General features: G+C 39.4%; 1 protein-coding gene across 2 annotated transcripts in view; it reads right to left on the reverse strand.

Annotated features, from left to right (window-relative positions):
• Hnf4g (hepatocyte nuclear factor 4 gamma) overlaps positions 1 to 9,977 on the reverse strand; it is a 144,641-nt gene extending 134,664 nt beyond the window's left edge. For both annotated transcript variants that reach the window (XM_085836038.1, XM_021157862.3), the window contains exon 1: positions 9,675 to 9,977. The gene's annotated coding sequence lies outside the window, so the exon portion shown is untranslated. The remainder of the gene's footprint in view (positions 1 to 9,674) is intronic.
• Between the last annotated feature and the right edge of the window lie 2,143 nt (positions 9,978 to 12,120).

Here is a 12,120-nt window from a genome sequence, read left to right on the forward strand (position 1 = left end):
ACACAAGAAATAGCATAAAGGAACTTTCAGTGTGTTGAACATATTATCTTTATTGTTGGGTTTGTATTAGATGGGTATGTATAACTAAAAAGGTTCTTGAAATGATGTACTTTAAATATATGTTCTTTATTACCTGGCAATATTCCTCATAAATCAGAGAATTTTTTCCCCCAAAGGAAGAAAAGATGGCCAGATATAACAACATGAATGAATCTCAGAGTAACAGTACTAGATTCAAACAAAGCCACACAAAAGTCTACATACTGTGTGCTTCCCTTTCCACAATATTCTGGAATAGGCATCAATGTGAGCCAGGTTCAGATTAGGTTGGCTGAGAGTAGCAGAGGATGCTTCCTGCCCAGGGGCATAAGAAATGGATATGAAAGGCATGGATACAGAAGTTTTTATTATCTTCTTTGTGTTAATGGTTATACAGCTGAGTACATTTGTCATAATTCATGGAAATACATTCATAAAAAATGATGTTAGTGAATGCAACAATATCTAATTCACACACAATTTCCTTGAGAATTCTTTTGAGAAAAGTTAATGGGCTTCTCACCAGGATTTTGTAACACGTTTGCACTAGTGAACACTTATGTGCTTCTTGGTGAATAGTAATTATCTTAAGTGTATTCACTTCAGACATGACAAACTTAAAAAACAGCAATAGCTTAATCCACAGTGTAAAAGGCAGTGCTTTAAAATAAGGCTTTCCATACAAGACTTAATCCTGTGATTACTGTGCCCCTTCCTTCCTCATTATGGTTTCATAGTCAGTTAGTAAATACATACTCCTAAAGTTATCACAAAACGTAAGCATTCCTAATGAAAGCCCCTAACATCAGAGACATTACTATTCATTAGATCATCATCCAATATTCAACCTCCATGCTAGATGAAGTTAAAAATTATCAGACCAGAGAAAGAATAAGTTGCAATGAAAATGACATGCAGGGCAAGAGCTTGACCAACATTTCAAGAAAGATACGGAAGACTTGCAAACTAAGTGGAGACTGGCTAGGATGAAAGAGGCAAGTAACAACAGTGGTATCTTATTCAGAGTGCTCTAACTTGTAGAAATGTCACGTCTGATGGCCCATATATAACATAGTGCATTTGAGGAACTAAACAAATTATTCCACCTCAACTAAACTGAGAGAATTGACCTGTAATGGTCAAAAGTCACAATATGAGGGGTTTAATGATGGAAGGCCTGCATTTTCAAAAAGCACATTAGGAAATTAACTCATGGTCACAAAATCTCTGCTACCTTAGAACTTGTTGGGCTACAAGGTTAAGAAAATACATTATTGTCAGTTATAAAAATTCTCATAAAAAATAAAAATTACTTAGCTGAAAATTAACCAAAAAGCAGGGTACAATATTCTTTGTAAATATAAAACAGCTTTCCTAAATGACCAAATAAACTTTAGCTTTGCAGAATAGATCAAATGTTAACATGAACCCACATAGAAATGGGATCATTGAAATATCACAACGTTATAATGACTGTGATCAAAGGAAAGTTTCACTGTACCTGAGATAGGCCCATACCCATTTGGCAAATATTATGTTGCAGAAATAGTACCAACAGCACAGAAGAAATGTAGAAAGAGTAGGTGCCTCGACAGCAAACAGAATTCAGTACATGACCACTACATATGCTTTGAGAATGTGGTTCTAGCAGCTTCAGCCACTCCTATTCTCTCTGTCTGAATCCCATCCTTACCTCTTCATCATGGGTATGACATTTTATACCTGGGTGAAGCTTCAAACTGTACTCTGTCTCTCATCTCCCTTTTTAAAATCCATACTCCAAAATGCTGCAAACCTAAAAAGTAATCACAATCCTAACTATTTAAAGGTTTTGATGGCTTCCCTTTCACTAGCCACCTAGCTGCAACTGTTGTCACTCACATCCACTACAGCTGACCTGTGGGCCTGGCTCCTCCTCACTTTGCCTTCTGACAATACTCTTCCTCCAGGTGAAACCTACCTGCTTCCAACATTTTTCTCAGTCTCCCCAACATGGTCTAATAAGAACAGAATTAATTCTTCTGTGAAATTTCTCTGAGTGATCCAAGCTAAATGCATTTTTGTGCTTTTTTTTTCCCACAGCATTATGGCAATTACAAATCTTGATTCCATCCTGAGTACTGTATGCATTTTCCTTTCCAGTAGATTATTTATATTTGAGGGTGGAGATCCTGAATTATGTTTGCTTTCTAGTACCTACATTTTTCTATTTTCCTTCTATGCACTTAGTATTATCCCTATAACTTATTTCTAAGTCAATATGAATCAGCTTCATTTGCAAATCATGACCATTTAATCTAAATAAAATAACATTTTTAAATTTTTTTATGATTCACTTATCTTCAGCTTATAACTATTGGTGTTTTGCCTGCATGTATGTCTGAATTACGGTGTCAAACCCTCTGAAGCTGGAGTTACAGAGAGTTGTCGGCTCCATATGAGTGCTAGGAATTCAACCCAGGTCCTCTGGAAGAACAGACACCACTCTTAATCACTAAGCAATCTCTCCACCCCAGGAAGTATAATATTTTCAAATTATAGATTCCACAAATTTCAGACAAAACAAAATGATGACAACCAAACAATCACCAAACAACTAACCAAACAAACAGAAAGCTACAAAGTAAGGTATAGTATGTAAACATCGAAGTTGTCAAATGCTTTCAAAATTAAATAACCACATCTGGATGCTCTCAGCCAACACAGTCAGAGCAGATGTAGATACACTACCTAGATGTTTTCCAAAAACAAAAAGTTCATGTTAATAATGTAATATTGTCACATAATTTGGAAGTAAGTAAATATGGTTCTCACATCACAACTCTTTAAACTGATGTACAGATACTCAAAGAAACTTTCAACAAAACTGAGATTTACACACAAGTCCTGCCAAAGCCCAAGCACATTTAAAGCCCACGATCTATGCTGGGGTGACTTTCTCACACATTCAAAAGTCAAAGGTTCTCTGAAGTCAGGGTCAGTCTATACAGACATCACTGGAGATCCATCACCAGTCAGAAAACTTGATTAAGTTTCTAGAAGTTCATAGATTCTTAAAGTTATATGCCCTTTGTTTATATTCATATGACAATCTTTGAGGTAAGAGCAAGTGAAAATAGGTGACATTTAATGGTTTCATGTAAATTAAGGAAAAGAGATGGCTGAGTAGTTAAAAGAGCTCTTGCAGAAGGCCAGAATTTGATCCCCACCATCCATATCAGTGGGACTATAACACCTGTAACTCCAGCTCTAGGGAATCTGACACACTTTTCCGGCTTCCACACACATGTACATGAATAACTAAAAAATAAATATAAATCTTTTTAAAAATATTACAAATAGACAGGAGGTGGTAGCTTTAATCACAGCACTTGAAGGCAGAGGCAGGTAGATCTCTGAGTTCAAGACCAGTATGGCCTACAGAGCAAGTTCCATGACAGCCAGGGTTACACAGAGAAGCCTTATCTCAAATAGAAAACAAACAAACACACAAACAAAAAAAAACAGAAATGAAAAATATCAGAACAAAACAAAACAATAACAATAACTTATTATAATTCATTTGTCCTTTAGTTTCAATATATTTCTAATGCATTTTGAGCTACTTATGAATTCTGCATAAAACCACTATGATTGAATTAAAGGTAGTCACAAGAATGTGGCCCTCCATGGTATCGGCTGATTCTACCACATAAAGATCACAGTCACCCACTTTGTCTTAAGATATAGCATGGGAAGTTTGGGTACAGCTGCTCTTTAAGGTGTACTTGAAGTGAATGGGCAAAAACATGTACAGTTACTTACATCAGTATCCAAATATGTAAGCCTAGAGCTGTGCACATGACACACCAGGAACTAGTTTTCAAATATATTTTGTGACTTAGAAGTTCCTTTCCAGACTAAGTGCAAGGGAACATGGCTTTGTCTTATAGCACCAAGGTTTCAGCCCTCATTTGAGGATACCTGCGGCTTGAAGCACTAGATAAGTACATGGAACATCTATAGTTCCTTTTTGCCTCTGAGCCACGTGGCAGCACCTGAATCCCCAGCTTTGATCTCTGGGAATGATGTACTCAACTTACTTCTTTCTGTTTCATTTATATTGTTTATGAGATAAATAGAATATTAATACTGACTACATAGGATTATTATAAAGACATGGAAATTGCCTAGAGCAATATCTTCTATCTATTATGAGCTCAATATTAACCAAAATGTGTGTGTGTGTGTGCATGTGTGAGTGGACATGTGTGTATTTGAGTCCTTAACTGGTCCATCTATGAGATTAAATCATATTTGTAAACTACCCATACCTTCATGTGTGTGAATGGCAGAATTGACAAAGAAGAGGATCATTTTTACAATGAGAGAAGTATTTGCAGTGACAAGTATGCATCAAGGTGTAACCAATTGTTGCTACCCACACAGGAAAACTTCTTTTTAAATATGTTTAGTTTTTGTACTAAATTTTTATTTTTGTGCTTATATATAGAAGTTCATGTGTATGAGTATGTTTGGTTGTTGTTTGGTTGTCATCATTTTGTTTTGTCTGAAATTTGTGGAATCTGTAATTTGAAAATATTAAACTGTCTGGGCTGGAGAGATTGCTCAGTGATTAAGAGTGGTGTCTGTTCTTCCAGATGACCTGCTTTGAATGCATATATGCACTATGTACATACATAAGGGGACAAACACAGGTGCTGTTCCTCAGGCACTGTATACCTGGTGTTTTTGAAACAGGGTTTCTCTTCAGTCTGGGGCTCATGAATTAGAACCTACCGACTGGCACACAAATGTCACAAATCTCTGCATGTGTTAAGATTATAAGAGTCGAGACCAGTATGCCTTGTTTTTCAATGCCAGTTCTAGGGAAACTCATATCCTCATGCTTGTGTCACAAGCACTTTACCAATTAAGGTATCTCCTCAGCCCATAATTAATTCTTTGAAGGAATGGGGCAAATTATGGAATTTAAGTACATGTTGTGGTGCAATATACAGGTAACAATAACCTCAACATACATGCTCTGCCATTATTACAAAAATTATTTATTGATTTGGGAGGGTAGTCAATTTAAAGGGATTATCTCTTCTTACCTGTACCTCCTAAAGTGGAGTTATCAAAGACATTCTGGCATGCCAGATTTAGAGACTCCCATCTTTGGAAAATTGGTTACATACATATCCAGTAGAGCATGCTGGCTAACTCCTGCAAACCCAGCACAGGAAAATACATATGAACCTGGTCTACCCTGTGTGTAAAAACAAAGAACTGAGGAGATAGCTAGCTTTGTAGAGTTTTTAAATTGAATATGCAATCTAAATCATGTGATGGAACATACCTCAGATCCCAGAACTAGAGTGATAGAAGAAAATAGGCAATACATTCAATGTTATTCATTAATTTAGCATTCTCGAGGCCAGGATAATATAGGACCAAAGAAAAAATGTAATAAATGAAAATGAAGAAAAGAAGATGATGGCAAAGTAGAAAAATGGACAAAGATAAAGAATCCACAGCTCATAACTATGATCCTTCATTTCAAATTGTAAATTGATCCTAGGATGAGAACCCTCTATTAGAAATATGGCAACCCACTATCAGATGTAGAATTGGAAAATATCTTTTTCTCAATCTGTTGGTTGCTGTGTTGTCCTATTATCAGCATCCTTTGCCTTACAGAAGCTTTGCAATTTGATGAGGTCCCATTTGTTGATTGTTAATCTCAGAGCATAAGCCATTGGTGTTCTGCTCAAGAAATTTTCTTCTGTGCCCCTGTGTTCAAGGCTCTCCTCTATTAGTCTCAGTGTTTCTGGTTTTATCTGGAGGTCTTTGATCTATTTGGACTTGAGCTTTATACAAGGAGATGATAATGGGCCCATTTGCATTCAATATCCAATATATACAAAGAACTCAAGAAGATAGACTCCAGAGAATCAAATAACCCTATTAACAATTGGGTGTAGAGGTAAACAAAGAGTTCTCAACTGAGGAATACCAAATAGCTGAGAAGCACCTGAAGAAATGTTCACCATCCTTAGTCATCAGAGAAATGTAAATCAAAACAACCCTGAGATTCTACCCCACACCAATCAGAATGGCTAAAATCAGAAACTTAGGTGACAGCGAAAGCTGGTGAGGAAGTGGAAAAAGAGGAACACTCCTGCATGGTTGCTGGGATTGAAAACTGGTACAGCCACTCTGGAAATCATTGTGTTTGATCCTCAGAGAATTGGACCTGAAGGTCCAGCTATTCCACTCCTGGGCATGTACCCAAAAGATTCTTCAACATATAACAAGGACACATGTTCCGCTACATTCATAGCAGCCATATATATATATATATATATATATATATATATATATATATATATATATATATATAATATCCAGAAGCTGTAAAGAACACAGTTGTCTTTCAGAGGAATAGATACAGAAAATGTGGTACATTTGCGCAATGGAGTACTACTCAGCTATTTAAATAAATGACTTCATGAAATTCTTAGATAAATGGATGGAATTAGAAAATATCATCTTGAGTGAGGTAACCCAATCACAAAAGACCACACTTGGTATGCACTCACTGATAATTGTATATTATCTCAAAAACTTGGAATACCCAAGATACAATTCACAGACCACATGATGCTCAAGAAGAAGAAAGACCAAAGTGTGAGTACTTCGGTCCTTCTTAGAAAGGGGAACAAAATACTCACAGGAGCAAATAAGTAAACAAAGTGTAGAGCAGAGACTGAAGAAACGCCATCCAAAGACTACCCCACCTGGGGATTCATCCCATATACAGCCACCAAACCCAGACACTACTGTGGATTCGAAGAAGTGCATGCTAACAGAGCCTGATATAGCTGTCTCCTGAAAGGCTCTGCCAGAGTCTTACAAGTACAGCAGTGGATGCTCACAGTCGACCATTGGATTGAGCACAGGGTCCACAATGGGATCCCCAATGTAGGAATAAGAGAAAGGACTGAAGGAGCTGAAGGGGTTTGCAGCTCCATAGGAAAAACAGCAATATTAACCAGCCAGAGCCCCCACCCCCTGAGCTTCCAGGGACTACACCACCAATCAAGGATAGGATGGCCTTGACAGGCATCATTGGGAGGAGAGGATCGATGCCCCAGTGTAGGGGACTGCAGGCGCAAGGATGTGATGGGAGGGAGGGTGTGGGAACACCCTCATAGAAGCAGGGGATGAGGGATGGAACAGGTTTTGGGAGGACCAGGAGAAAGAATAACAGTTGAACTGTAAATAAAGAAAATATCCAATAAGAAAAAAATTTAAAAAAAAAAAAGAAAATTTAATGAGAAAAAAGGAAGGAAGGACAGAAAGAGAGAAAGAAAGAAAGAAAGAAAGAAAGAAAGAAAGAAAGAAAGAAAGAAAGAAAGAAAGAAAGAAAGAAAGAAAGAAAGAAAGAAAGAAAGAAAGAAAGGAGGGAAGGAAGGAAGGAAGGAAGGAAGGAAGGAAGGAAGGAAGGATGGAAGGAAGGAAGGAAGGATGGAAGGAAGGATGGAAGGAAGATGGCAAGCATTCTAATCAATAGCTGCACAGATCAAAACTACTGTGAGGCCACCAATGACTTACCAGAACCAGTATCTGCAGCCATCCCTGGACAAAGGGTAATATTAGGAGCTAAAAACACTATGGTGATGTTGGGAGCACAGGATAAGCTAGGCAAGTGCTCTATGACCAAGCTATATCTCCAGTCCCAGGACAGCATTTTTTACAACTGGAAAGCAAAACGTTGAAAATCCTGATATTACCCACCCAGGGATGCTTTGTATCCTTCTCACAGTATTACTCCCATTACTAAGAGATTACTCCAAACTGATAATTAGTTTTCAACTAGAGTATCAACATTTTAATACTTGATATCCAGTGGGCCTAGCACAGACATAGTTAGAGAAAGAACTTTATGAGCCATTAAACATTCATGAGCTGTACACTGTGAAGACATATACCCATAGGTCAACAAAGACTCCACACACAAGAAGAAGGGCATCCTTTTTATATTTTGCTATAATTTACATGATGCTTCACAAACTGGAATTAATTCTGGAATTTATAGAAATAACAAAGGTCTTGAAAATAATGAATATTTTGAAAATAATAAATACTTACTGAGTTCACTTACAGCTCATGAATGTTTAATGGCTCATAAAGTTCTTTCTCTAACTATGTCTGTGCTAGGCCCACTGGATATCAAGTATTAAAATGTTGATACTCTAGTTGAAAACTAGAGTATATATGCCAATGTTTAAGATACTTCCATTCTCTTGTTGAAAATCTGCTTGTCTGTTTTGAAGTTTAAAATTGGAGAACTCAGAATATAGTTATTATTTGCATGCTGAGTGTTTAAAAACCATAACAATCCCTAAAATTAATTTGTGCTAGCCCATAAGCTTATAGCCAAAATTGCAACATAAAATGTCTCTTGAAAATCTTTACAGTGACATTTTGGTTAAGGACTGTACCTTCTTAAAACTTGCTGAGAACATCCCCATATTTGTAGACCCATAAAGGAAGAGGAAGAAGACCAGCAATGAGAAAACCAATTGCTACCAATTTCCACCATGCTTTGAAAAGCTGATAAAGCAATTCCCAGTGCAACCAAGGGAATACAATATTGAGTTGGTCAAGGGCTTCAGACATAAGAAATCAGGTAGCCTGACTCAGAAGTTTGAGAACCAAGGCAGCCTACTGAGGGGTAGAGCAGGAAGATGATTATGAACAAATGGAATCGCCAAGGTGGAGGAATAGTACATCCTTGTGAAAAGAAACAAGTCACCTGTAAAATAAGTTGTCAAGGATAGAGTAACTAAAGCCCAAACAGGAAATTCAGACATCACTGAAGTTTTCTATTTACAGAATATCCCACAATGTTTTAAGCTCTAACCCTTGTCCTGAGATGAAAACTGAGATTGTTTTGCATATTGTAAAGACGTACTTTAGCTCGATTTGCAGATACCCTTAAACACACATTCCCTCAAGTTGGGATCATCATAGACACTTCTAAGATCTTATCACATATCTATGTGTTGCCATTAGACACTGAATGACTTCAACTTAATCCAAACGTGGTTTAACTCAACATCCAATAGGTCAAATCTTCCAAAAGAAACTGACCCTTTAACTAGCATATACAATGGTCACCAACAGCTTTACCAGAAGGTGCCTAATCCCCAAATGTCTGAAAGAGTATAGGGGAACAAACTTGAGTAAAGGTCATGGGGGAATGCTTCAGCACCAAGCACCAAACATCACTCCTCTGTAGTCATTTAATGTCCAGTCACATGTACTAGCTTGGGCTCTGCCTCCCTACCTCAAACTTTCAGGGAACCCCTCACCACTACCAACAGATCTTGGAATCATGTGACCAGCAACAGCCACCAAAGCTTTCCAACCACCCAGACACATGCAAAGCAGGTTCTATTTTTCTTTTCCAAGGGTTTGAACATCCTCAAGCTCCAGCAGCCTCCAGCCTTTTTTTTCTGGCCAAGAGGTCAGGGTGTTCAGCCTCTCAGCCACCTTCTTGGGGGAACTGAGACTCCCAGTGCAGAACAACGGCCTGGTGTAGAGTGGGTCATTCGCGGGCACTGGGCGCAGGCAGAACGACTCACCCCTGCCAGCGGCAATGGAGCTCCCGCGTCGCAGTCAGCTGCAAGGCTTGCACCGCATCTCAGTAGCAGGTCCCCATATGCATGCGCCCTGACAGTGACAGCTGTGTCTAGCAGTGCACCTTCCGGAGAGCCAAGAAGTTTTCAGGCAGCCTGGAAGTTGGGTGGGGCTCCAAGGTGGCAATGGGATTTTGTTGTTTTGTTTATTTTCCTGGATCTCTAGCAAAAATGTTGGGGGACCATATGCCGGGAAGAATATTAGCTTTGCTCAATGGCGACGAAGGTCCAGGGCCTGACTCTCACAGTGAGGTCGATTTACTAAACAAACTGAATCGTGGGTGGGGATGTTAAACAGTAACTAGCGAGCCTCAATGAAAACTGAAAGCGGCGAGGCAGCCTCCTCCCGGGCGCAATCATTTCCCGGTTCTCCAGCCCTAGGGCTCACCGGCCAGCTACTTTCAGAGCCTTCGGGCTTGGACCACAGTGGCCGTTCGCAGCCATCCCTCACTGACTGCAACATGCCTCATTCTGACCTCCAGCAGGGCAAAGACCCCCTTGGCTTGAAGCCTCCAGCTTGAGCGGGTTGCTCCCCATTTCTCTGGCAGAGTGAACCAGGCCAGGTTGAACTTAGCTGCGCGTCTGAAACCAGAGATCTTCCTTTTCCCCTCCCCTCGGAGCCAGTCTGGTTGTGGCTGCTTTTATTCAGGCTAAGAAATGTTTTAGAGCAAGTGACAGGGAGAAGCCTGTGATCCTATGATGGAAATCTAAGTCATTGCCTAAGAGGTCCAGATGAAGGGCAGAAGTGTCGTTCAAGGGATTTAAATAGGTTCCTGGGAGCAGGACTGCAGATGCACCTCTAGAGACCAGAGGACCACTTCTTTAAATTGTGCTTTGGGCCTGTGATCCTTCTGGGTGCTCTGTTCTGCAAGAGTTCTGGGCAGGGAAGGAAGAAGGCTTTTATTCCTCTTGCAGATATGCCTGTGGTTTCTAGTCAGTAAGTATCTTTTTACATATGAATCAGATGAAAAACTTCTCTCTCTCAGTCTCATACCCTTTGGCTCCTTCTAGAACCTTCTTCCTTATGAAATGATAGCAGACACACCTGTGCTACAGCCGGTCATCTTGGCCAGGAGTTTGTGACAGGAACAGACAGATTTGTGATTTTCTTTTTTAATCTCCTCAGTTTAACATCCTGTTTGCAGGAATGATAGGCTTTGGGTACAATAAGTATTTATGCTCGTGAGATAAACAGTTACCTAATCCACAGGGTTTTCTTCTTTCTGAGTAGGGGTTGGCTGTTATTTTGGTATTGTAGTAATGCCAAAGAGATCAAAGAACAAGGTGTGTAGAGGTTTGTTTTCCTTTTTCTTTTTTTTCTTTTTAGATAGGATCTCTGAACGCTCTCAGTTTTCTCCTATTGCTGAATGGGTCTTTTAAAAACAAGATGCTACCTGTCTTAGCAATCAGAACAAAGGAAACATGTCACATATAGTTTTCCTTAAATGGACTTTCCAGAGCAAAACACATTCTTTGGGTGATCACTACCCATGAGACGTTGCAAACAGTGTAAAGAAAGTGGCTTCCATCCAGGTCATCTCAGAATACCTGCCAGTGTTAGGGACAGCAGTAGAGTTAGATTTAAAGAGGCTGATTATGAAAATCTCCCACAGGTGTGCTGTTTGCAGCCTCTCTGTGGACACTGTCTAAAAAAAAAGAAAAAAAAAAACCTTTCTTTTTTTTTAATTTATTTTTTTATTAGGTATTTTCCTCGTTTACATTTTCAATGCTATCCCAAAAGTCCCCCATACCCACCCCCCCCAATCCCCTACCCACCCACTCCCCCTTTTTGGCCCTGGGGTTCTCCTGTACTGGGGCATATAAAGTTTGCAAGTCCAATGGGCCTCTCTTTGCAGTGATGGCCGACTAGGACATCTTTTGATACATATGCAGTTAGAGACAAGAGCTCTGGGGTACTGGTTAGTTCATATTGTTGTTCCACCTATAGGGTTGCAGTTCCCTTTAGCTCCTTGGATAGTTTCTCTAGCTCCTCCATTGGGGGCCGTGTGATCCATCCAATAGCTGACTGTGAGCATCCACTTCTGTGTTTGCTAGGCCCCGGCATTGTCTCACAAGAGACAGCTATATCTGGGTCCTTTCAGCAAAATCTTGCTAGTGTATGCAATTGTGTCAGCGTTTGGAAGCTGATTATGGGATGGATCCCTGCATATGGCAATCACTAGATGGTCCATCCTTTCGTCACAGCTCCAAACTTTGTCTCTGTAACTCCTTCCATGGGTCTTTTGTTCCCAATTCTAAGAAGGGGCAAAGTGTCCACACTTTGGTCTTCGTTCTTCTTGAATTTCATGCGTTTAGCAAATTGTATCTTATATCTTGGGTATCCTAAGTTTTTGGGCTAATATCCACTTATCAGTGAGTACATATTGTGTGA

Source organism: Mus caroli, unplaced genomic scaffold, assembly GCF_978045245.1.
Source record: "Mus caroli unplaced genomic scaffold, Mus_caroli_1 scaffold_3, whole genome shotgun sequence".
Taxonomy (NCBI): domain Eukaryota; kingdom Metazoa; phylum Chordata; class Mammalia; order Rodentia; family Muridae; genus Mus; species Mus caroli.